The sequence below is a fragment of the Pteropus vampyrus genome, unplaced genomic scaffold (genome assembly GCF_000151845.1).
Source record: "Pteropus vampyrus isolate Shadow unplaced genomic scaffold, Pvam_2.0 Scaffold202, whole genome shotgun sequence".
Lineage (NCBI taxonomy): Eukaryota > Metazoa > Chordata > Mammalia > Chiroptera > Pteropodidae > Pteropus > Pteropus vampyrus.
This window is the reverse complement of record NW_011888983.1, coordinates 1,790,533-1,816,325: the sequence shown is the minus strand read 5'-3', so window position 1 is coordinate 1,816,325 and position 25,793 is coordinate 1,790,533. Positions and strand designations below refer to the sequence as shown.

At 50.6% G+C, this 25,793-nt stretch overlaps 1 protein-coding gene across 1 annotated transcript in view; it reads right to left on the bottom strand.

The window, feature by feature from the left end:
- Positions 1–8,613, bottom strand: part of PALD1 (phosphatase domain containing, paladin 1) — a 78,975-nt gene extending 70,362 nt beyond the window's left edge. Inside the window, exon 1 of the mRNA XM_023537855.1 lies at positions 8,555–8,613. The gene's annotated coding sequence lies outside the window, so the exon portion shown is untranslated. The remainder of the gene's footprint in view (positions 1–8,554) is intronic.
- Positions 8,614–25,793: the final 17,180 nt, after the last annotated feature.

The following is a 25,793-nucleotide window of genomic DNA, read 5'->3' as shown; positions in this document are numbered from 1 at the left end:
CGGCTGTACCCATCTCCAAGGCCCAGGCTCGTAGCAGTTGGGACCATGTTCACGTTGAGAGTATCTGTGTGAATTGAGCAAAGTCCATATCTGTTCATGCCAAATTCCTGATTCACACAAGAAGTGGGTTTAAGAGCCACTATATACAGATTCTAATAACGCCATTTTCAAGACTTATCTTCAATTGAACAAGCCAGTTTTCCAGGTATCATATGATATACTTCTAAAACAGACACTTTGGGATTATTCAGTGGGAGTTTGGGCTCAAATGTGAATAATCAGAATTACCCCCAAAACTATCCAACCAGCCCAATAATATTGATGTCACTCTGTACAGTAGGCTCAAGTGACAGAGACGGGGAAACAGAAGAGGCCAAAGGGCACAGCTCGCTACTATCAACCAAACATTGGTAATTTAGTTGCTATTTACATCTTTACAATAAATTAACATGATTCATTTGAAATGGGTTGGCTTTCTGGTTTTATTAGTATTTCATGTTTGTTTTAAAGTTATATAAAAACTATATAAGACTAAGGCATTTTATCTAGTTTAACATTTGTACACCTTTAGGTTATATTTCAATAAGAAAACCTAAAATAAATGAATAAACGAAGCTTTTTCTTCCTTTAAAAGGAAGTCCAAAAAAAAAAAAAAAACAACAACCCACTGGAATCAAACATACGGTATGATTCCATTTATATGAAATGTCCAGAAGAAGCAAATCTATAGAGACAGAAAGTGGATTAGTGGGCTGGGAGTGGGAATCTTTTGCAGTTGATAAAAACGTTATAAAATTAGACTGCAATGATAGATGCACAACTCTGTGAATATGCTAAAAGCTACTGAATTGTATGCTTTAAATGGGTGAATTGTACAACATTTGTTAAGAAGGTGGATCTTATGTTGCATTATAGCTCAATAAAGCTATTTTTAAAAGGGGGAGGGTCGACATGTTACCCAAGTTTGAACAGCACTAACTAAGCTGGAGAAATCACAGGGAAATCAACAACTCTACCTATTGATAGCTTCCCTCCCAGGTCCAGCCTCCTCTCCCTCCCCTTAACCATCCCCAAGTGCTCCAGAAGGAGTCTAAGTATACCCTAACTCAGCAGAGAAGCCCATCCGGGGTGAGCAGGTGGCTTTCCTGGAACACCGTACAAAGGATTCCTGTCTCCTGGAACTCACTTCATACAACAGCGGTATGACAAGATTTTGAATTACTAAACCAGAAAAAACTTAAAGATGATGAAAACAACCAATGTTAGTTAGTATGCAGAGATTGTGAATCATTTCTACATCGATGGTAGTGCAGGGAAAGGAGTATGACAATACAGATTCAGACCTCAGGAACACAGATTCATGACCCAACTAGCTAGGATCAAGGTAGAGCCAGGAGAATGCAAATCTGAGCAGAGACAGCCGCTTCCTTAGGAGGCTGGAGACATCCTCACCCTCCATCCACACGCACTGGGCAAAGCCTGCCCTTCAAGACAGGGTCCTATCAGTGAGACCCCAAGCAGCCACCTAGAAGAGTCTGCCTCTGCAAGGGGCAGCTCCACTGCACCAAGAAGGGAGTCCTCAAGGGTCCATCTTTTGTCAACCTAACGAATGGCCCCCCTCCTTGGGCCTATTCCTTCCAGAGATACTTCACAGAGACAGGAAGAGGAAGCCCCTGCTGCTAGCAGCTGGGGTCAGCTCATCTGCCCCTAGGACAGACTGATCCCTTTTATTCCAAAGCCTTCCTCCTCCAGTGATCTGCTCTGAACTGACCACCTCTAGAAAACCTTCTGTCTTCCTAAAGCCTCGCTGAGCAATAGCTCGGAGCCAGGGAAAAGTGGACACACCCCATCTCCCAGCCCTCAGCTCAGAGGGACGGTTCCCAGAATGTGCTCAGCACTCCAGTGGCAGTTCCCAGGACCAATGGCTAAGTGAAAAAGCTGGTCCCAGAGCCATGGACCAAATGTGATCCCATTTATGTGCCCAAAGCAGAAAGTACACAAAGTCATATAGAGGCACGAGAAAAAAAAGACGAAAGGATACTCAGCAAATGCCAACAGTGTTACCTAAGAGAAGAGAGAGGTAGTATGGGAGGAGAATGGGGACTTTTTCCATTTTACTCTCTATGAAGCTACTACTTGAATCTTTCATAAAGATAACTGCCTTATATGGTTTTTCAATTGAAAACATTTTCGATAGCACGGTGGATGTCCATCATCTGGGAACTTGATAAATAAGCTGTGCTCCCTTCACACACGGGAATACTACTCGGCATGAAAAGGGACTTTTCGCTGCTGAATATGCAGCAACAATGGACACATCTCAAGAAATCGTGTTGACGTATTAGAAGCCATATGTAAGCGAAATATGAGTCCATTTATGTGCAAATCTAGAAGAAACAAAACCACAGAAAGGACATAAATGGGTCTGGGACCAGGGGTGGGAGTGGCGCCTGAGGTGATAGAAGTGTTCTCAGACTTGAGGTGGTGGCTGTAAGTACATGAAATTTACCAACACTCATCCAGCTGTACACTTAGAATTTTTGGTATGTATCTCACTAAAACTTTTTTTTAAAAGTAAGGTGGAGGAGGGAATGGGGAGTAACTACTTAATGGGTTCGGGTTTCCCTCTAGCGTAAAGAAAACGTTCTGGAAACTGACAGAGGCAGTGGTCACACAACGTTGTGAATGTACTCGATGCCACTGAATTGTGCACTAGAAAATGGTTAATTTTATGTCAAGTGGATGTCCCCTTGATTTTTAAAAATTTTTAAAGACAAGGAAAAAAATTATTACACCAATTTGGCAGATGAGAAAACTGGGCTCAAAGGAAGCAGTCAACGCCAGCCCAGGGCTCGCCTACTTGTGCCTCAGCCTGGTTCAGACCCCAGTGGACAGAACTGCCCTGTACCTCCCCCAAGGGCTCTGCAATTCTGGGGCCCAGTCTCTACAGAGGGCCCTTCTCTCTGGGGCATTTGGAAACCAGAGCTTCCTAACAGGCCTTGGAGCGAGCCAGCAAAGCAGCACCTGTACAGAATTCCCAAAGTCCATGAGCTCCATCAACAGAAAGGGCTATGTTGGGTGCAGGGAGGAGCACCCATTAAGAAGGTGGTCAAACTAAAGATAAAGCATCACCAGGCAAGGATGCAGGTAGGGAGAGGTCCCAGGTCCAGAACGGAGATCTTCTAGGCCCTGCCAACAGGGCCCTGGGGCTCTGACGGAGGGCTGCCACCGGAGAGTTAAGAGGTCAGCACCAACCTCAGGGGCCCCAGTAGGAAGGACTCAGTAACCACCAGTAGTCAAAGGGGACATGTCCACCAGCCACTCTGTGACCAGCAGGAGAGGGGTTAACTTTTTCATGGGGTCTACAATTCCAGGAAAAGGAAATGGGGAGGAGAAATTCCCTCTGTGCTTTCTAAACAGAATCTTCAAAACAGAATCTTCAAAACACCCAAGTGTCCCTGTCCTCCACTCTGGGGAGGGCGGGGACAGAGGCCACAAACCTGCAGACAGGCAGGCCCTGAGGCTCAGCAGGCTGCAAAGGCTAGCAAAATCCAAGGTCATCTGAGGGTACCCAGCCTCTGGGCAGTGGGGCCATTTCTCATGGGCGAGGGCGGGAAGCCCAGCAGTGGACCCACAGCCCTCCGAGCACCACACCCTCCCTTCTCCTGGAATTTCTGAAAGCCCTAGCTCCCTGGGAGCCAGCAAGGTCATCAGCGGCACTCCCAGTTCCCAGATGCTCCCTACTGCCTGCCATGGGCAGGTAGGTAACCACAGATGACCCATGTCTCTCTCATAGGGCACCCCATCCCAAATGGGGGGACCCCTCGTAGCTAAAGCCAGTCCACATATCAGGTATAGGAAATATATAAAACAATTTCTGAGGTCCAGAAATTCCACTATTATACATTCACTCCTTAGTAGAGGTTTAGGAGTTTTCAGAGGCTTCAGTTCATTGAAAGGAAGGGAAGGAGGATCTATTAACCCATGGGTGTCTTAATTAAGAACAAAAATAGACAAGTAACTGATCCTGGGGCGGAAGCAGTCTGGAGCCCCAGCTTGAAAATGAAGGGCTCCAGAGGCTGGGTCTTTCCTAACAAGCCAGGAGTACAGAGGGTGGGACTCTTCCCCAGATCCACGTACCTGCTCATGTCCCCTAAATACACCAAGCTGTCACATCTTGGTACAGGCTACTCTTTCTGCTTGGGAAGACTTCGCTCACCCTTGCAAACTCTTGGCCATCCTTCAAAGCTCGCCTGAAGTGTCACGCCACCTTCAGGTAAGCCATTCTCTCCCTCCAGAATGTACCAATAGGGTTTGGTATAATGTACATATTTGCCTCTCTCACGTGGCAGAAGCCGGGTTTCACTCACCTCTGGTCCCCTGCACCTCATACTGAACCCCTGAATCAAAAGCTTCCTGGCGTCTTCCCACCATGAGGGACTGGTCAAGCACCCTGGCCTCTCTGGCCTCCCAGGTCTCTCCCTCTGCTGAGAGAATGGTAGCAACGGCAGCATCTCATGTTTGCTGAGCACTTACTTTGAGCCACATGCTACCACAGGGGCTCTCCACACACTACCTCCTTTCATCCTTGAGACATTCTTGTACGGGATTTGCTATCATTAACCCAGTTACACAGGGAAATCAGGCACAGAGAGGTTAAGTGAGTTTCCCAGGGGCACACAGCTAGTGAGGGGAAGAGCTGAAATTGAGACTCTAATGATGTGGTTCCAGAGCCAGTATTCTTAATCACTGCTAATCCTTTGGGGGGCTAGGAAGATTAAGCGGGGGAGAGTAGTCGTCAAGACAAGCTCTGAGTGGAAGAGGAAGTTTCTCTTTCCCCAGGTACCAGCCAAAGGCCCAGGAAGAGCAGCACCTTCTCCCAGACTGAGCCTGCTGCTCCCGGACCTAATCCCATTCGGAGCGCCAGTTACAGGAAATTTAAAAGGCCCATCTGCAAGTGCCTTGGCCCCAGAGCAGGGAGGTACATGGCTGCCCACTGGGAGGCAGAGCCATGATTTGGGGCTATTCTTAGCAAACCACTGGCTCCCCTCCCAGAGGCCCAGCAGGCGGCAGGCCCAAGCTTCCATATGCCCTGCCTCCCATTTCCTGACCCTGCATGGAGGTCTCACAGGGCTAAGGAGTGGCTGGTGGGCAGGAGTGTGAACAAAACACTCCAGCTTTTAAATGAGAGGTGCCTGCCTGCCCAGCCTTCCCAGGACCAGGCACCTGGCTGCTGGAGCAACTCTGTGGAGCCCTGGTGACAGGCTCGTGATCAAAGCTCCACTGAAAGAGTGCTCACTCTGTACCAAACCCTAGGCCACATGCTTTCCACAGATTATCTGCCATTTAACCCTCATAACACCCCCAAGGGTTAGGGGTTACTGGCTCTATTTTAAGGAAGAGGAGTTTCATTTTAAGTGAGTTGGTTAAGACATTAAAAAATTTGCCCGGGGTCATATAGTGATTTAGTGTCAAGCCATATCTAGACTCCGGGCTGGCTCCCAGTCTCCAGGTTGGGCAGAGGACAGATGACCCCTTCCCTGCCCAAGCCCAGAGTTTGGGGGAGAAGCAGTCCACACCAGAGAACAATGGTCTCATCAAAGACCCCACAACATGGCTACTCTTTCTCTCCCCAAACGGATGGTCCCTTCCCTCCCAGAGACCGTCAGGCTTGGGCTCAGAAAGAGTCCTCAGCCAGATTCCTCTCTTACAGAAGTCACATGGTCTTGCTTCAGGAAACTTCTGGAGACTCAGGGAAGATAAGACAAAGGTTCAAGGAGCCCCTGCTGGAGCTTAAAGACTGGGAAGGTCAAATGACTCTCAAGGCGAAACAGAATTCTGAGCCCCTTAGGGTCTTCAAACCCCAACGTGGGCAGTCTAGAAATAAAGCCGCACCACAGAGCACCTGTACCATCACCCCAAACAGAACCACTTCCGGGCACTGCTGCCACACAGAGTCACTGGGATAACTGAGCAGCGCACGCCTCAGACTACATCGTGGTACCCACCTCTGTCCATGTCGTGGCCTCTACTGTCAGGTGACTCAGCAGATATATGTGTCCCTGGGGAGCCCACAGCCAACTCCATATCTGCCCAGGTACTCAAGCCATTTCCATGTCTTGAGCTGGTGAATGCCAGCTCACATCCAAGTCTGTAGGCCATACGTCGGCCCATTTACATCTCTGGCTCCCACAAGGGGAGGTTCAAATCCCCATGAAGGTGTAGATCTGCCTGTATGGTGTCTGCGGCCCATGTATGGGCCACATTTCTGTGTTCATGTCGTCCGCCCCTGCACACATCTTGCCTACCTCCACTGTCTTTTTGTCTGTCTTCATCATGTCCCTATTCAGTTCCGCCATCTCTGCTCATGTACTGTAAACCCGAGTTCGCACATGTCTCTGCCCATACCAGCATCCCCCACCTGTGCCCGGTTGACCCTGTGTGTGCCACCTGTTTGGAGGTGGGTGGGTATGTTCACCCAAGTGCTCACAGTGCTAGCCAAGGGCTTCGGGGTGAGCTCAGCAACTCCCACTCCCAGAAGAGCCGCCCAAGGCTACGGGCACAAGCACATTGCCACCTCCGCAAAGTGTTCCAGAAAAGCAGAAACCTGTCAGGCATGATGGAGGAGGAGGCAGAGCCCCAGACACAGCAGAACCTCAGGGGTGAAGTCAGTACTGCCCCAGGTACCACCCACCTCAAACCAGCCCTGCCCAGCCCACCCACTTCCAACACCCAACTTCACCATCGATGGCCAGAGAACTAGAGGATGCCTGTCTGCACTCACAGGAAACACTGTCTGGTTCAGGACCTTCAGCTTCCCAACCTCATCCTCAGCCCCCAGCCAAAGAAGTCCTTCAGAAAGGAAGTGAGGACTTCCTCCCTGCTGGCCTCCTTTAAAGTTGGATCTAGACCCCAAACCTCAGAGGCCCCAGGGCAGCTGGAAGAGTCCTGTGCTCGGCCTGTCCCCAGAAACCTAATGGGTTTCTTCAGAAATCTACCAGCAGGAAGGAAAAAAACACCCTAGAGTGGGGCTGGGGGCACATAGATGCAGGAAAATTTCGTGAGCTCTCCTGCTGTTCCCTGTCCCTGGAGGTGGTGAGAGGTCTTCATTAAGAGCAGGGTAATCAGGAAGGATAGGTATGGAGCCAGAACATTTTAAACATATTTGCATAATTGCATGAAAGCTGGGTCCCAGCCCCTCTCCCCACATCGTAACCTACGTCACTTGTTTAGCAATTAATCATGGGTAGCCTCTTGGCATTTCCACTATTATTACTAGCCTGGACTGGTTTGGAAACCCTGTATCAGCAAACTTTCTGAGTGTCTTCCCCCCGTGGGGCTGAGCCACCAGAAGACAGAACCCTCCAGCGCCTTTCACCACAGCCATCCTCCCAGGCAGAGCCCAGTGCCTTGCATTTAAGAGGCGCTTGGTTATTGGGTCTGGTTGCTCTGCATAAAAGCCAAGCAGTTGGTGCCTGGACCTCTGGCTGGGAATGTAAAGAATCCCAGAAGCTCGGCTTTCTTCCATCTCTGACTCCCCAAGATATAAGAGCATGTTCCAACCATCCTGGCCACTTTAACCAGCCCGGTGCAGCAGGTCTCCCACAGAACACACTCTGCTCTCTGACAGGTGACTGCTCCTTCAGGAAAAACCTCCTAAGATAAAAAGGGGGCTCTCCAGGGAAACCCAGGCCTACAGAGGGAGCAGGCCAGAGGGGCCCAGAATCAAAGCTTGTGCCCACTGGGGCCTCTGGACTCTACCGCTTCCATGGGCCTCAAGCCTCCTAAAGTTGAGCCCAGGGAGACCCCAAATGTGGGTCATAAGACAGCTTCCCTCCCCGCAACTGCACAGGAAGCCCGCATCAGGGGCCGCCAGCCCATGTCTACCTCAGCGTAAGAGGGTAGCCCGGAGCGCGACAAACAAACGACCCAATAACTCCTCACTGTTTAATACGTGATGTCCCGCGTCTCTCCCAGACACCTATCCCGTGAGGGTTTGAGTGGAGGCCCAGAACTTCTCTCCCTGTGCGCTCGCGAGGATAGGGAGTGGGTGGTCGGAGCGGCCCCGGCTGGGCGAAGGGCTGTGGGGTGGGGAAGAGGGGCAGAGGACTCCCGGATCTGCACTTCCCTTTCGCCAGTCCCGGGTCTGGACGCATCGGTACCTGCCAGCCCGTGGCTCCAGGGAGCATCCGCGCTCCTGCAGTCGGCACGCTGCACCCAGACTGCGGGCGCTGATTCAGGCTGCGGCGGGACTCGCCCAGCGCGGGCTCCGGCTCGCTCCTCCCAACTTCCCCAGCCCATCCGTGGGCAGAGGCGGCTCTGGAGGCGAGCAGGCCGGGCGCGACGAAGCAAGGCAACCAGCGCAGGAGCCCGCGCTCGCGGGCTACGGAGCTGCGTACCCAAGCCCAGCACGCCGCTCGGGGACCCGCGCCCCCAATGCCGAGGGGCGGGCCCGGCCGGACCGCCAATCACGGCTCCCGCCACCGCCCCGCAGCCTGAGCCCCCGCCCCAGCCGCCAAGAGGGCGGGGGGCTCGGATTTAAAGACACACTCACCCATGCCGCATCCAAACACGCATTCTGAACCGCGACTCCGGGGCTAGGAGGGAACTGCTGGCCCCACCTTCCCCTGCCCCGCTTCCTCCTTCCGCCCACCCACCCTACACCCGGAGGAAAACTTTGGGGCGGGGGATACTGCTTGGGAAGCCAGTTCCTCTTCCCTTGTCATTAGTTCGGTTCGTTCTGGAAGATGCCCAAACCCTACATCCAGCCTCCCTGGCTGGAGAAAGAAGCAAATGCTCTCGGCGCCACACCCACTCCCAGACTCCAGCTCCCCAGGAGAAGGGCGGACCTGGACGTCCCTCGCCCCTCCGCCTTTTAAAGCCAGGCCAAGCCTCGGCGAGACCACGTCGAACACTGGGGAACCAGAAAAAGCCTCATAGCGCTGTGCAACCTGAGCTAAGCGATTGCCTTCTCTGGGCCTCGGCCACCCCAGGTATCAACAGTCGAGCCCTTAAAAATCAGACTGTCTGCACGATCGTGGATTTCTCTCAAACCTGAACACCTAGAGAAACGCGCTCCTCGGCCCCCGAAGGCGAAAAGGAAAGAGCAGGGGAAAAACTTCGGAAAGAGTGGGGGTCCCTCTGTCCTCACCCCTTTGGCTCCCGTCTGTGACACAATCCCGGACCCCCAAAGGAGCCTACCCCAGCCTCCCGCGCCTCGCGGGTCTAACACTGCGGGGCAGCCCAGCCAAGCCCACACCGACGCCCCCACAGCCCACGCCCGCCCACGGTTTGCACGCCCCTGTGGGCACCCACGTGGGTCCACATTTGTTGCGGTTGGTGACTCACTTCTTTGCTGAGCTCCTCACTCGGGAAATCCTTATTCCTCACCTGTCACTACCTGCCTCGCCCCACTTTCAGGGCTGGAGCGGGAGTGGGAGCCCGGGTCTCCCATGATTAAGGCAGCTCAGGCCTCACCTCAGTCAGGCCAAAGATAGCTGGGCTAGGAGAGGGGCACACAGGCCTGGCAACCCCCGCCCCCAAGCCCTAAGAACAAATAGACATGGCTGTCGTTTGGGGTGCTCTTACCATGTCTCAAGTGTTTCGCCTGGATGATTTCATGAGATAAGTACTTTTATTATTCCTCTTTTAGTGGATAAGAAAGCTGAGGCCCAGGAAGACGTGCCCTCAGCTCCAGCCTCCTCCTGCCCCACCCAAGGTGTGTGAGGAGAAGAGCAAAGAAAGTCCAGGAGTGGCCTTGGGAAGCAAATCTGACCTTCGGAGTCTAGCCATTAAGCTAGACTCACATTGGCTCACAGTTTACTGGCTGTGTGGTCTGGGAGAAGTGACATAAGCTCTTTGATCCCCAAGTTCCTCATCCATAAGATGGCCTGTCCTCCTTCAAAGAGGTATTGAGGAGCCAGGAAGTGGGGGTGCGTGTGATGCCCAGGCATAAGTGTGTGCTACATCACAGGCTCCATCCTTGGGCACCATTCCCTTCCTCCTCTAACCACAGCTCCATAACCTATCCCACCCCCAACTAATGACCCACCATCCTGAGGATGCCACATTCCAGGGTAATGCTCCCTTGTGGCCAGGACTAAGGTAAGGGTGCACATGTGCACTAGCGTGTGCACACACACACACACACTCACACGTACACAAACATGCAAACATACATGCATGCACATATATGCACACATATACACAAGCACACACTACTCACTGTCCAGCAGATTCTGGATTACATGACTGTCTGTCTCTACACTGAGCTCCTGGATGGCAAAATTCCATCTCTGATCTGCCTCTGGTCCCCAACACAACACCTAGTACACCATCATTCATTCATTTATATCTGCTATGCATCATACAACAGTAGATGTTCTTGTTGAATCAAGCAGAAAAGCCCAGGGCAGAGATGTTCCCAGGAGAGCCAGCAATTACAGCCCTTCTGCCTCCAACAGACAGCCTTGGATTTCGGCTGGTATACTTCAGAATTAGAGGGCTGGGGGCTTGGAGGTGTCTCAGGGACAAGCCACAGACTGCATCCAGCCCACGGTGTCCAGCCTCATCAGCCCAGCCCTAGCCCCTGAGGTTCTGCCAAGTACTACTCAGAGAAATAAGCCCTGAGTCCCAGGCTGCCTACTGGCCACGGGGCGGGGCCTGCCCACAACAAAAAGAAAGCCTTCTGGACCAGATTTGCCCCACCCTGGGGCTGGGAGGGGGCGGGGCTGAATATTCAGAGAGAGAAGAAGGAAGGGACACAGAGCAACTCTAGACATACCCAAGAGAAGGCATTCTCTCCAGCCCCAGGCAGAAGGAAAGAAGCAGTTGGAACAACTGTCTCCACCCAAACTACTACAGAAGCTCTCTGAGAGGACTAGAAGCTCAGAGCAGAAGCCCAAAGTTTCCTGACAAAGGATCAATGGTCCCAGAACAGAACCTACACCCACTCAGCCAGCACCCTAACCAGCACAACCACCACTCACATCCCACAAGCACAGGCACCCAAGATACCAACTTATTGTTGAAAAATGCCAGGGCTCCATGTACAAACATGTGCTTGTGTGTGCACACATGTGTAACATATATGCTTATGTTGCTCATGTGTGAACTCATGCTTGCAGAGATGTGAATAAGTGTGTGCATGTTTTTGCAAGTGTCCAATATGTGTGAGTGTGAATATACAAGTGAGCATGTGTGTGTATGTGAGTATGTGCAGCACACATACTAACCAACCTACCACAGTCCAAAACCAGGCAACCTGCTGCTGCAAAGAATAGTGAATAACCCCGTTATTCATACTTCCATAAGAATGGCCTGTGACGGTCCACAGCCCCCTCTGCTCAAGCAAGCAATGTGCTGGTGCTCTCGGGAGGGAACTCCCAAGTTCATTCCCTGCAAAGAAACATAAGCTGTGGGAATCTCCAAGTTCTTCATGGGAACACTCAAGCCAAGAATTAATTCCTGACAGGCACAAATGACGCACCGGAAGGCAGAGGAGCTGGGTTCAAATCAGCAATGATGAAACTTGACAAGAGATGAGAAACAGGCCCTACCGCTCTTTTCTGCTCCTTGCTCACCATCAAGCCTGCCAGGCTGGAGGACGCTGGGCCCAAGGAATGGACAGTGTCAGGTCAAGGAACTGACCTGACCTTGTTCCCCATGGCCACATTATTGCCAAGAATTGGGCGCATGTAGGCCCTCCAGGATGGGTAGTCTTCCCCCTAAGCCAGCCAGTCTCTGAGCCTCATGTATCCATGTCTGCTACCTGAGTCCCAACACAAACCTGTCTCTGTCTGCCCTGGCTGCCTCAGGGTCCTGCTGTGGCTGTTGGCCCTTCCAGGCCCACTACCCCGTGTCTAGAACCCAGCACCCCTCATTTATTTGGGCCCCTTCTGTGTGCAGTTCAGGGTTTAATGACATAGGCTTTGAGCAGGGTAGAACTGGGTGGACCCTGGGTCTAGCCTCAGCAACTTTACTGCTATGTGACTCTTCCGCTAAAGTCACCACAATTCTCCAGGTATTGATTTTTTTTCACTTATAAAATAATGTGAAGAGCAGTTCCTGCCTCCCCAGAATGTCTGGAGGATTAAAGGGGTGCCTGGCACTCAGCCAGAGCTCACTTATGTAGCTATTGTTATTGTTAGTATTATTGCTACCTGAGCTTGCACTCTGACCCAGCTCTGAACCTACCAGGGCAGAGGGGTTCTTCGAGGCTGAGTTCAGGTTCCACCTCTTCCAGGCAGTCTACCCTGCTCACAGGATCTCTGCCTGCTCTGGACTCCTCTCCCCTCATCTCTGTGCAGGGCCCTGGGACCTGAGCACACTGCCTGGCACAGAAAACATGTTCAATAATTGCCATAATAATTAAAAGCAGGATTATTCATTTTATTGGTTGTACCTTCTTTTGGGTCTAGGTCCAAGGATCCCACCTTCCAAATTCACACACTAGGTTCAAACTTTTTGACTGAAACTCAAAGTAAGAGAAACGTTTTATATTGGATCACCAGCCACAGAGAGAACCAAAAATGCTTAGCCTTACTGTGTGCGATGCATTCTGATACTTTCTAACCTAACCTATCCTATTTCTTTCTGTTTTTGCTGATCATAGAGCTCAAAATTGATTTTACTTGTGACCTCCAATTTCATGCTGCACAGAACAATGAGGTCTCCAAGGGCAGGGGGACCACCCCTCCTGTCCCAAGCACCACTCAGTGCCTGACTCAAGAGCGCCCAGGACATGTGAGAGGAGAATGATTCTGTCTCCAGAACATTCCTCAAGTACTAAAGAGAGAGCATTCCAATAGAAAAAAAAGATAAAAGGGAGAAGGAATCCTGGCTCATTCATTCAACAAATAGTTCATTCATTCAGTCAGTTAGTCAGTCAACGAACATTAACCAAGCCCTGTTCTAGGCCCTGAACAGTGAGTGAGGCAGACAAGGTCTTGCCTTCTTGGGCTGATATTTTAGTACAATGGAGGTGAGGGATACAAAAAAAACAAGTAAAAGCAGAAGCAAGATCATTCTGAGTAATTCGTGATATGAAGAAGGTAAAACAATAGAATGATATAGAATAGTGTACTGGGGGGGCTACTTTACAAATGAAGATCTCTGAGCCTCAGGTAACTCACCTCTAAAAGGGCAACAATGACACCTACCAGAGCAGGTGGCTGTGGGGCTTACATGCGGTGAATTCAAAGTATGCAGCTCCACCCTGGCACAGAGTGGTTTTTACTGTCGTCGTTATTAAATGGATAACTGTGATTTGAAGGCAGGCTGTGATAAGTTCCACAAAGCGTAAGATTGCACTGGAGTTCAGAGGAGGGTGAGGGGACAATGCTGACTACAACACAAGCTCAGGACCCATTCATGTATTAACTTGTCCCTGTGCACAGTTCTCCTGGCTTATTCCTCCCAGTTCTGCCCCAACTCCCTACTCCCACTTTACCCCACAATTTAGCCTAGTTAGTGAGTGAGCTGTCCTCTCTCTCTAAAAGCCCAGGCACTGAGGAATTAGCCTCCTTTTGGTGGGGTGTCCCAGACCACACAGACACAGGTACTGCATGCCTCCACACCCAGCTGCCTTTGCCACCCAGCTCACCTCGGTAGACTCCTCACTGATGAGACCACGCCTGTCCAGAAACATAGGTGCTGAATCCCAGCCAGACAGCATGAAGGTAGAGCTCTGAAGCCCAGGCACAGGGAAATGCTGAGGGGTCTGGGTCTGTGCAGCTGGAGCAGAGGAGACTCAGGGGCAGGACACCGTCTTCCTGTCCCTTCAGGGCTGTCAGGGAGAGAGGACTCCTGTCTCAGGGAAAGCTGCTTAAGCGTCGGAGTTCTGTGCAACAACATTCTTAAAGAAGCTACTCTGTGCCTGACCCTTGGCTTAGGGCAAAGAGATGAGTAAGACCCCGCCCTGCCCTAAGCACTTACAGACCCGTGGGAAGGCAGACAAACAAGTGAACTGACCATTTCAGAGCAATGTGTTTCCTGGGGGATGGGAAAGAACCAGGGTGCTGGGGGAGTGGGTTGGGGGCACTCAGCGGGACCTTCCAGGTCAGCTCATAGTGAAAGTGGGTATCCTGCGAGGGCCCTGCTAACTCTAGCAATGTAAGGGATTCATTCCAGCTCTGGTATCAAACAGACCTGAGTTTTAATTCAGTTCTGCCACTTATTAGCTGTGTGACCGCAAACAAGTCTCTGAGCCTCTCTGAGCCTCTGTTTCCATATCTTAAAATGGGGATAGTCATACCCACCTTGACAGGGTTTTGAGATAAAATGAACCAATAAATGTAAAGCCCCTAACACATAGCTGTCTGAGAGGATGCTCAATAATACATAATAGTAGTTATGGCTACCGTCATCATCAGTAGATCTGCTCTGAGGTGTCGTCTCTCTGCCCTCCCCTCTTCCCAGCCCTCCCTCCCCTAGCCAGCACTTGTACAGTGCCTCCCTAGAACAGGCGAAGAATTTCCTGCCCCCACTGCTATCAGAAAGGAGCTCCAAGTGGCCTTCTGCTGAGTCTCACTGCAGAATCCCAGGCCCTGGACACTGAGAATGAGGTGGGGGATGGGAGGCACCGAGAGGGGGTCTGCCAAACCCTGCAGCAGGGAGACCATCCATCCCTGAATAAACAAGCTGTCACCCCTTCCCTCCCACCCTCTCTCTCCTTTAAATAACCCAGATCTGTTGCCCAGTTGTCTCCAAGCAACACCACTCAGGTTCCCAAGGATGTCTCACTCTGACAGAGCCATTTATGAAGATGCTGCAGAAGGGGTGGGGGCGGGGCAAGGGTCAAGGAAGCTACAGAAGCCTGACACAGCAGCTCCCCAGGGCCTTCAGTGGCAAGCTCCCGATCCCCAAGAACAGAGCTCCTGGGTTGACCCTTCACTGGACCAGAAGGCAGGAGGGAGTGCTTGATTACCAGAACTATTCCAGGAGAGGCCGAGGCCCCCCAGTCTTACAGGGAAGGTCCCAGACTCCATGAAGCTTAGAACACATGGAAGCCAGCCAAGTGCCTTGGAAACACTGGCCCAGGCTCAGCCTCCTGAGTTCTAGTCTCGATGTCAACCCTCACTGGCCACGTTATCCCAGTCAGATCACTCATCCTTCCTGAACCTAAAGGAACCTTGGTGCTAGAAGATGCTTCAATGAGGGTAGGAAAGGGCCACTCTGGCAGTATTTGAAGGTATCTATCCAAGGGACAAATGCAACAGACTCTTGGCCCTAGCAATTCCAATTCTAAGAATTTGCATAGAGATGTGCTTGCACAGGCACAACAAAATTGACAGCCATACAAGGGTATTCATAGTTTGCCAGTGAGAGACTGGCACAATATTGTGATTTACCAGTTATATTTGGTCTTTATCCACAGTTCTTGGCTCAGGGATTCCAGATCCCTAGGAATTTCCTAAGTGAGCAAGAATGGTGTCCCTTGTTATGTTAATGAGGTGACTTTGGACCCTACCCAAGGGTTGGGGCTGGTTGCCAATAGGAGCCCGACCAAGTGGTTAGAGTTGGAACTTCAGCCCCACCCGCTGGGTTCCAGAGACGGGAAAGGGGCTGGAGGTTGAATCCATAGCCAATCATGACTACGTAAGTAATGAAGCCTCCAGGAAAACCCTCAGAAAAGACAGCTCTTCTGGTCCCTTTTTCAGAGATCTGCCACATTGGCGGACTAGGCGGCTCCTACTGTGCTGGGCCCCAAGCTCCCCAGGTACAGAAATTCCTTCATTCCGGACCTTTCCCTGTGTATCTCTTTGTCTGGCTGTTGATTCATATATACATCAATAATCTAGTGAGTAGATGGGTTTTCCTGAGTTCTGTGAGCAGTTCTAGCAAATTAACTGAAACTGAAAAGGGGGTGATTTGTAGGAGCCCCTGATTTGTAGCCAGTTGGTCAGAAGCACAGGTAACAACCTGGGCTTGTGACTGGCATCTGAAGTGGAGGACAGGACAATCTTGAAGAACTGAGCCCTTTACCTGTGGAATCTGATTCTATCTCTGGGTAGGTAGTGTTGAAATGGAATCGAATTATCAGACACCCTGCTGACATCTGAGAGTTGCTTCTTGGTGTGAGGATCCACACACATGCTGGAATCAGGGCTGGAACCCCTTTTCAACTGGAAACAACCGAAAGGTCTGTCAACAGAGAGATAATTGGCCAGATAAGCTACGGAACACTCAGAAACTAGAAATACCAAGCAGCTAGAGGCAGATGTATGTGAGCTGATGGAAAATGATCTCTAGCCCTGGGAGCAAAGTCCAGACATGGACATGGACAAGGCCAGGAAGGGCAGCGTTGTCCAGTTGTCTCTACGGGAATGGATAAGTCGCCCGGATTCCAGCCATAGAATCCTGTCCAACAGGATTTCCCAACAACCCAGGGGCACTCACAGAAATGTGGACAGAGCATGAACATACAGTATCCTGGGGTAAAAGTAATAGAGCTAGATTAGCCATACAATACCGTCAATGTAAAGTAACAACACTATACACAGAAAAATACCATAGTTTTTTAAATGAGGATATGCACATTATGTAAAAACATTTATCAGACACACTACCATAGTGGCTATGAGAAAAAAAGAATGAAATGAAGGGAAAATAAAACAAAGAGAACAACACGAGAGAAAGGCCTCACATATATTGATGATGATGATGTGTTATGGATTCAGGAAAATTATTTACTTACCTCCGTAGCTGAGGAAAGAAGGAGGGAAGGAGGGAAGATTAAAAAGAGGGAGGTACGAGAGGAAATTACAAGACAGAGTCTCTAATATTCGAGCACTTTAGGAGCTATAAAAAGGGTGTATCTATATATTTCACACACACACACATACACACACACACACACACACACACACTCACACACACTACATTGAATGTCTCTGAAGGACAAGTAAGAAAGAAACCAGTAACTTTAGTTGCCTCCAGGGAACTGGGTGGCTGGGGCTCTGGTGAAAGGGAAGCTTCACTCTATATCTTCTTTCACATTTGAATTTTGTTCGCAGACATGTTACTTATTTTTAAATAATAAACAATGAAATTTAACTCATAGGCTTATACATGCATGGTTCATCTCTGGAAGGCCACGGAAGATGCTGAGAGGAGGGCTTAGCCCTTGGAGGGGAACTGAGGCCGGGAAGGGAAGACGACTTGCCTTCCACTCACTATCCTTTTGTGTGGCTGGATTTTTTTTACCCTGTGCATCTATGATGTATTCTAATAATTAAGTCATTTTTCATTTTTATTTTGACCATTATACATATGCACAAAAGTAGAGAATAGTATAATTGATTCTATAAATGCATCATCCAAACATGACAGTTATCAAGATTTTGCCACACTTGCTTCATTTATCTTTTTTTTTTCTTTTGATTTTTCTTGCTGGAGTGTTTTAAAGCAACCCCCAGACATCACACACACCATTTCATCTCTACCAACATTAGAATATAAGGAACATGATAAATGCAGTTTAAAAAACAAAGTCTGAGAGGCCAGTCAGTGTACCTTGCCAGGCCTGGAAGGATTTCCTGCACAAAATCCCCTAGAAATGGTGATGTCTGCTTCTGCTTGATTGTTGCCAGAGACGAAGAACTCACTACCTGACCCATGTTCTTCTTTGTCTTAATGGCCTAGAGCTAGGCTTCCCAGAAGGGATCGACACCACCCCACTCTCCCTTTGCTGTCTCAGAGGCATCTAGACAGTGGGCAAAGGCAGCTCAAAGACACAGGGAAAGAGCCCAGCTCATTAGAGTCTGTTCCTCTCCAAAACAAGCTCAGAAGCATAATAACACATTCACATAATGCACATTCACAAAAACTGGAGGCCACTAAAACTCTGCGGGCTTGGAAGGCCCCTCCAGGCACCCCACACACACACCGCCCAGGCCATCTGAGGCAGGCATTCACTGTCCTGGCAGTCAGGCATAAACCTCGAGCCAAAACTGGAAAGTTGTTTCCTGGCCTGAGTGTGCGTGCATTTGAATCCCCAGTTGGAGGAGTTCGACTGCAGATTCCCAGGCTCTACTCCAACCCTCCTAGGCCAAAAGCTCTGGAGCTGGAGCCTGGGAAAGCCCCCTAGGTGGTTCTAAGGCAACAGTCAAGTGTCTGGGACTCACTGGACCAAGCGACTGCTAGGTCCAGTTCCGGATGCAATGGGACAGCCCAACTCTTAGCCCTCTGTCTATCCTTGTACCAAGATTCTGCTCTGCCCCTGCCCACCAGCACAGGATGCACTATTCCCAACTGCAGCTGGCAGGGGACCAGGTGATGCTAACTCCTCTTAAGAGTGTGCTGGCCAAGACTCAGAGAAGCATATACAGCCCCCAAATCCAGGGTGCTTTCTGGGGCTAGAGGCTGTGGATTCAGAGATGGTATCTTGCCCCCTCCCGGTACAGTCTTCCTCCTCCAGGGAAGGAGACCCTGAGCGTTTAGTCTGTGCCTCGGTTCACGTGCATTAACTCATTGGAGCCTCACAGATGCCCCGTGCGGCAGGGGTCAGCTCGTCCTCCTTTAGAAGATGAGGAAACTGATACTCAAGTTGATGAACTAGCCTGCCCCAGGGCGCACAGCTGGTAAGGGACAGAGCTGGAGTCACACTGGGCAACCTGACTTCAAAGTCTGCCTTTCTCTACCCACAGCACTTGGCTGCTCCTGTGCTCCAGTAACCAAGTGAGACATCTACTGTTCCCTCTGGCATGCCCCCAAAGTGTGGTTAGCAAAGCTCTGCTGGGAATAACCGAGTGCCCCTTGGTCAGTGTAGGTGCCACTTTACACTTTGTGTCAGTTCGATCCTGGACAGCAGATACCACGGCAAACTTGGCAGTGCAAGAGGTTTATAAAGGAAAATGCCTGTGAAAGACAAGGGGCGAGGGGGCAGGAGTGATGGGGTGAGCCTTCACACCATGTTGCAGGTTTGACACCTGCAAAAGGATGAGGGAAAGAAGGAGGGTTGGGACGAAGAGCTCCAGCATGGTGCTGAGAACATCTCAGCCACGCCGACGGGGAGATCCCAGCAAAACTGCCCATTGGAGGAATCTTGCATCTCGTAAATGGGGTCTGGCTCCAGTGTCCTCTCTGGGCTCAGCCACTGGCCAGGAGCAGCCCAGGGAGATGGTGGCCTCTGTGACGGCAGCAGTGGATCCTGAAGGTACAGCAGCTGGAGGCAGCACTCAGCTCACTGCATCCTATAGCAAGTTCTCTGGAAAGTTGCTCAGAGCAGCAACCCTCAAGGCTGCCACTCTTGGCATGACCCATTGGCTTGCCTGTTCCCTCTGGTCACTAGGCAATGAGCTCTCAGATATCAGAGCAATGTTCACTGTTGATCTCTGTGTTCCAGCCCCACACATGGCGTATATTAGAAGCTTAACAAATGCTCGTATAATTGGCCAGGCCAACCCTCCACCACTGCAGGGCAGCTGCTTCCACTATAAGAGGTGGTCTTGGGCAGAGGAAACAAGGAAGAAATTCAAGTCCTGAGAACCTACTATATACTGAGCTTGAAGCCAAGACCTGTAAAGTGCTTTTGGGGTTACAAAGAGCTCTCTCCAAATTATCGTGTTTGCTATTATTGGCCAACCTAAGAAGTAGCTGCCACTTCTACCTCCCAAAGCACTGAGGCTCAGAATGGTGATATCACTCACACAGGGATGGATGGCCCTTCTGATGCCAAACTCTGCTGTGCTGTCTGTATCCAGCAGGGGCTCCTCTTGGGGCAAAGGCAGAGAAGGAGCTCCACACTTGGCCCTGGAGAAAGGAAGCTTTCTTAAAAACATTGCCCGGTACCCCTTCCACCACTCTTTTCCTGGCAAGATAGCTAGGCAACCCCTCTAACTGAGCGGGAAGCCAAGGCGCCAGGCTTGATGAGGTTCTTCAGCAGACGCGTTGTGTGGACAGGGCCCTTGGCCAGGCTTCCAGAGATCCCAGCCCTTATCTAGTTCCTGCCTTACCTCTTTGGGTCGGAGTCTCATCATCCGTAAAATGGGTAAGTAATTCCTGCCTTGCACATAAACATGAAATGCTCTCCCTAGACCCCACCTGTGATGGGTAGGTGAACAAAGCGCTTATTTGGTGGCAGGTAACGAACTTTAGACAACTCTGGGGCACTGTCGGAATGAGCCCCGTGGTTCTTCTTCCATGGAACATCAGGGCTGAAGGGCTCTTGGTGGGATTTCACCCAACTCCCCATCTCATCCAAGAACATACTCCACAGTATTCCTGTCCTTTATGGGGTGCATTCTAAGTGCTAGGTACTGCGCTAGACTTCATACCCATGATCTCGTTCCTCACTTTCGAAAAGCATATTCTGTTACTGTCCTCATTTTACGGAAGAAGAACCTGAGGCACAGAGAAGTTGAGGAACTTGCCCAGTGTCCCCCAGGAACTCCCTGATTCCCAAGCCCTTGTGTTCAACCACGAACCTGCTGCCTGACTTTGACCCTCTAGGGAGCTCACTCCCCAGGGAGACTTCCCTGCAGAACTGTGCTGGGCATTAGGACGAACCTAATGCCCACTTCCCAGTCACTCTCCTCAGCCCCCAGCTGGGCCTGTTCCCCCAGCCATGGGACCACCAGGGCACATGCATGTATGTACACCTTCCTCTCAAATATTTGAGAAATGCCATCTCATACCCCACCCTCAGACTTCTTCTCCAGTGCAACTCCCCCAGGACTTCCATATGCCTGTGGGAACCTCCAGGACCAAAAAAGGCCTCAACTGTTATTCTGCCCCCAGACAGCCTGGGGGCTTCTTTCCCAAGAGGGTCAAGAAGAGAATGAAGCCCTGCTTTCTCTCACACTCAGCATCCCACCTACCCCCCAGGAAGCTGGTCTCCAGGCTCTGACTTCACACCTAGCTGATATTTGACATTTAGAAACCTGTAGACACATCTCTTGGCACCCCTACCCACCTCCCAGCCAGCACCACTCCACCTCAGATCTCTGAAGAGGGTGCAGCAGCTGCTGCAGGCAGGAGGCAGTGAAGCGGTAAAAATGCCCACTGAGAGGCCAGGGTGGGGCGGGGGCAGCAGGAAGGATATAAACTGCCCCGTTAGGGGATCAGGAAAGCCCCATAGGGTTTTGGAGGTGAGCATGCTAAGTGTCCTGCTCAGGGGCCCTGGTTTCTCTCCGGTTTGTTCCACATTCTCTCACTTCCTCTCACAGCTTCCCGCAGGTAGCTCAGAGCTGCCTCCCACCACCCTTCCCCAAACTACTATTAGGAAAGCCTCTGCAAGTTAGTGCTTCTTGGGTATGGACTTTCATTTGGAGAAGATGAAGAAGTGCTAGAGATGGATGGTGGTGATGGCTGCACAAAAGTATGAATGTACTTAATGTCACTTACTGTATAATTAAAAGTGGTTACAATGGCCAATTTTATGTTACATATATTTAACCACAATTAAAAAAAAAAAAAAGATAACCCACAGTAAGGAGAAAATAATTGCCCTCTCCCACACAAAAAGGCCTCCCCAGGAAGTTCCAAGTGGACCAAGGTCCAGCTCTAAGTAGCAAGACCACTGTGTGAGAGGTAGAGACCCCACACAGCTCAATGAGGAATTCCTGGAAATCCCAAAGCCACCTCTTCCCTCCTGACTTCTTCGCAGCAGCCTTAAAGCAAAAGGTACCTGTCAAGCCATTGAAGACCAGGAGACCCCCCAGTTCCAACCCCAACTCAGAAGGTCTGAGCTAGCAGGTATGATAGGCACAGAGAGGCAATGTCTGGCCGAGGGTCATATATCTAGTTAACCACGAAGCCGGGGCTTCAGGCCCAGTGAGCTGACCCAACCCTGAGCTGCCCTCAGAAGAGAAACACAGGCCTTTTAGGGGCTGGCAGGGGTTCAAAACAGAATGATCTAGGCTGTTTTTCCCTGCTGCTTCCCATCCTGCCTGGTGTGAGAAGCTCAAGCATCTCATTTCCTCACAGGTTTTGCACTTTGCAGCCCTGGCACATGGAGCCTTCACGCCACCCCCTTCCTGGGTGACAGCATGTCATGGAGGGGGTCAGGCTTCAGAATCAGACAGGCCTGTCTGAGTCCTGACTCCACCTCCATAAAGACGTTTCTTAGACTAGGCTCCTCATCTATAATATGGGCATAACAATATCTAATTGGCGGGATTCTTTTGAAGACTACAGCAAATGACATAATACCTATGGAGGGTCTGAAATGTGGTAGGTGTTCAAAAAATATTCTTTCTCTCCTCTGCCTAGCACAATGTCATTCCCCCTCACCCACTGATGGCCTAGGTAACCAGAGGGTAAGTCTATTCCCTTCTCTGGGCCTGTTTCCCCACCTATAAAATGAAAGGATAGAACTAGCATATATAACATATCTAAAAGTGCATATATACTTTGTGGGGCAGGCCACCAACGAGACTGTTTCTAGTGGCACTATTCAGAACAGCCAAAAACTTGGAAACAACCCAAATGTCCATCAGAAAAGAATGGATAAGCAAGTTGTGGTGTGGTCTCATAGTGGGACACTTCTCAGCAATCAAAATAAATGAACCACCGATATACACAACATCATGGAAGACTATCACTTGATGGGCAAAAGAAGCCAGACAGAAATCAGAACGTAGCGTAAGGTTCCGTTGTTTAGATAGAGTCCCAGGACAGGGCAAACTAGCCTATGATGACTGAGATCTGGGTGCAGGGCGACACCAACTGGGAGAGGCCTGAGGGAACCTTCTGGAGTGTTAGAAATGTTCTGTATCTTGATCTGGGTAGAGGTTACTCCGATATATACATCAATGAAAATTCATCAAGTTGTGACTTTAAGATGAGTGCACTTTACTGTAGGTATTATTTTCAGCATCCCCTTCACCGCTAAGTTCCAGCCTAACTTCTTTCAGTTTCTCGAACTAGCCAGGTGTGGTCCCTCCTTAAGGTCTTTGCACTTGCTGGTCCCTCTTCCTAGAATGCTCTTCCTCCAGATCTTCCTTCCTTCCACGTAGATCTTTGCTCAAATGTCACCTCTTTGGAGAAGCCTTCCCTGCCGCCCCTTGCCTGAAGCAGCCACTCATTGTCTTGCTATTACGTCATCCTGTTATAAGCCTCGGCACAGCTGCCATCATTATCTGATATTTTCCTTGCTCTTTGTGCTTGTTTGTTTATTGTCTTTCTCCTCCTACTAGGATGTCAGCTCTATGAAAGTAGGAACGGGTCTATACGGGTTCAAATCTTGGCTCCGCCTAGAGCAATGGCTGGCATATAGTAGATACCAAATAAATATCTGTGAGACAAACAGGCCATCTCGCCATCAGGTCAGTTATTTCTTGCAACTTTACTTTCCTGAAGGTGGTGAGATGGAATTCACTTTTTGTTTATTCATTCACCCCACAAACATGCGAGAGAGGCATACTATGTGCTGGGCACAACCTTGAGGGATTCACAGTGGGGCAGAGGAGAAAGGCTCATGCCAGACCTTTCTAGTAAAGTGTGAGGAATGAGCAAAAGGGGCATGTTCCCAGGGCTGGGGGAACGCCCAGAAGCGAGTGGCTGGCTCAGCCTCCCAGTTCCCAGGGCAGGGAGACTTGGTGAGCTCTGGGTGTGGCGAGGGCTGCTCAAGCCAGCTGAATGTTTGGGCAGCAAAAGGCCCTGTGCCTTAGCATGAAACCATCCCCTTCTAAAAAAACAGAGAACTCAGCCAAGGCCAGCCACTGTCCCCGCCTGCAGGCCTGCTCACCCGTGGCCGTGAAAACCTGTCCTACCAAGCAAATGGCACTGAGTGCAGGAAAAATAGTGCCAGGAAGGTGACAGGGCATCTGCCAGGCTCCCCTCTCCTAGTAAAGAAGGACTCCGAAGCCTTGAAATTAACCACCAGGAGGTCAGGCTATCCCCAAGACGGAGTTATTTTGTTTTCTTACAATTATTTAGTTTTCTGAGCTCTGCATGGAGCACCAAGGAAAAAGGACCTGGTTAGATCCCGTCTCTGGCTTCAAGTTGCCATTAGCCCTTGCAGGAGATGCTGGTAAAAACAACCATGATGCCCAGCCACAAGTTTCAAAGAAGCAAGAGAAGTGTTGGAGGGCTCTGTGGGACAGGGAGGCAGAGGGCAGGCAGCCTGACTCACGTTCCTCCCCTTTGGATCTCCAACTGGGGATCCTGGAATCTGAAGGATGAAATTCTGCCCTGGGGTGCCACCTGCTGGACAGATGTAGAAGGACAGCCTCGGCAGCCGGCCTCTCCCTCACAGCTGGTATTTATTTCTCTGGTGTTCACACTGTGCTAAGTGCAGGGATGCAGAGCACACACACGGTCAACCCGACAATCCTTACGGCGCTTACAGTCTGGTGGAAGAGGCAGACATCAACAAATAGCCCCACAAGTAAAGACTTAACTACAGCTGATAATAAGTGCTCTGAAGGAAAAATATAAGGTGCTCTAAGGATGTGTGAGAGAGGATGATGGGGGAAGGCCTCTCCAAGGAGGTCATATTTAAGTGAAGAAGCAAAGGCTGAACAAGGGTTTGTCAGGCAGAGTAGGAGAGAGGGCATTCCAGGTAGAGGGGACAGCAAGGACAAAGGCCATGAGGTGAGAACAATCTCATCAAATTCCAGGAACAAAGAGAAGGCTGCTGCAGCTGGGGAGCAATGAGGCACACAGGCTGGGGCTTCCGGAGCTTGTACTTGATCCTAAAGACAACGGGAGGCTCTAATGGGGGGCTCCAAAGGGTTTTAATGGGGGGAAGTGCTGCAGGGCCGTCTACTGAGGAGTGGATTGGGGGGTAGGGGGCAGGGTGGAGGCAGGGAGACCAGCAGGGAGGCCATTGCAGTTGTCCAGGCAAGAGAGGAACAAACGGTTGTAGAGAACGATTTTGGGAGCAGAATCAACAGCGGGTATTGGATTGGATGTTGAGGTGTTGAGGGGAAGAAGGAATCAGGGTGTCTGATTGAGTCACTGGGTAAAGGAGGAGCTTGAGTGAGTAGGAGCACTGGGCGAGGAACACATAAAGAGCTCAGTCTTGGACAGTGGGGAGCTCGAGATGCTCATAAGGGAGCCCAAGGGAAATGCATGGGGGTTGGGCAGCATGGATCTGGGCTCAGAGGAGTGGTCTGGGGTAGAGAAAGGCAGGGCACCATTTTAAAGCCCCAGGATGGCAAGACCTTCCAGGAGAAGCATGTAGTGAGAGAGGAAGAGAGCCATCAGAGAAGAGTGGGGCAGGGGAGGAAGAGGAGGCTAAGAGGACAAAGGACTGAACAGAAGTTGCCAGGGGGGTGGGAGGGAAGCTTGGCGGCCCAAAGGGAAGGAGGTAAGAGAGAATTCTAACCATGTCAAAAGCTGCTGGGAGGTCATGTAGGGCTAGAACTGTAACCCAGTCTGGGGCAGGTTCCACAGTGAAGGGAGGGCTCTTGGCAGTGAAGAGTGACAAAGTCAGGGAGTACAGGGAAGCAGCACAATGGAGAACTTGGCTGTGAGGAGCAGAGGTGGCAGCTGAAATAAGATTGGGGTGGTGGCTGTAAAGATGGGTTATCAAGGCACAGTGGTGTGCAATGATGGGGGCAGGGGGCACCGGGGAAGAATGGAAGACATAGGCAGGCCCGCAGGACCCAGCAGGTTTCCAGGGCCTCTTCCTTCTGCTCCTTTTCATTTCACCCTGGTTTCTACAGTCACTTCTGTAATAACTACCCCTTCCTCTGATGGGGGAAACTGAGCCCCAGAGAGGAGCTGAGGTCATACCAGGAATCTGCCCAAACTCGCTCCTTCCACAGCAGGCAAAGGGCCAGTGTGCCAGGCTGTCTGGAGTCTCTGGAAGCCAAGAATCGTGCTGAGGTCTGGATGTCCTTCCC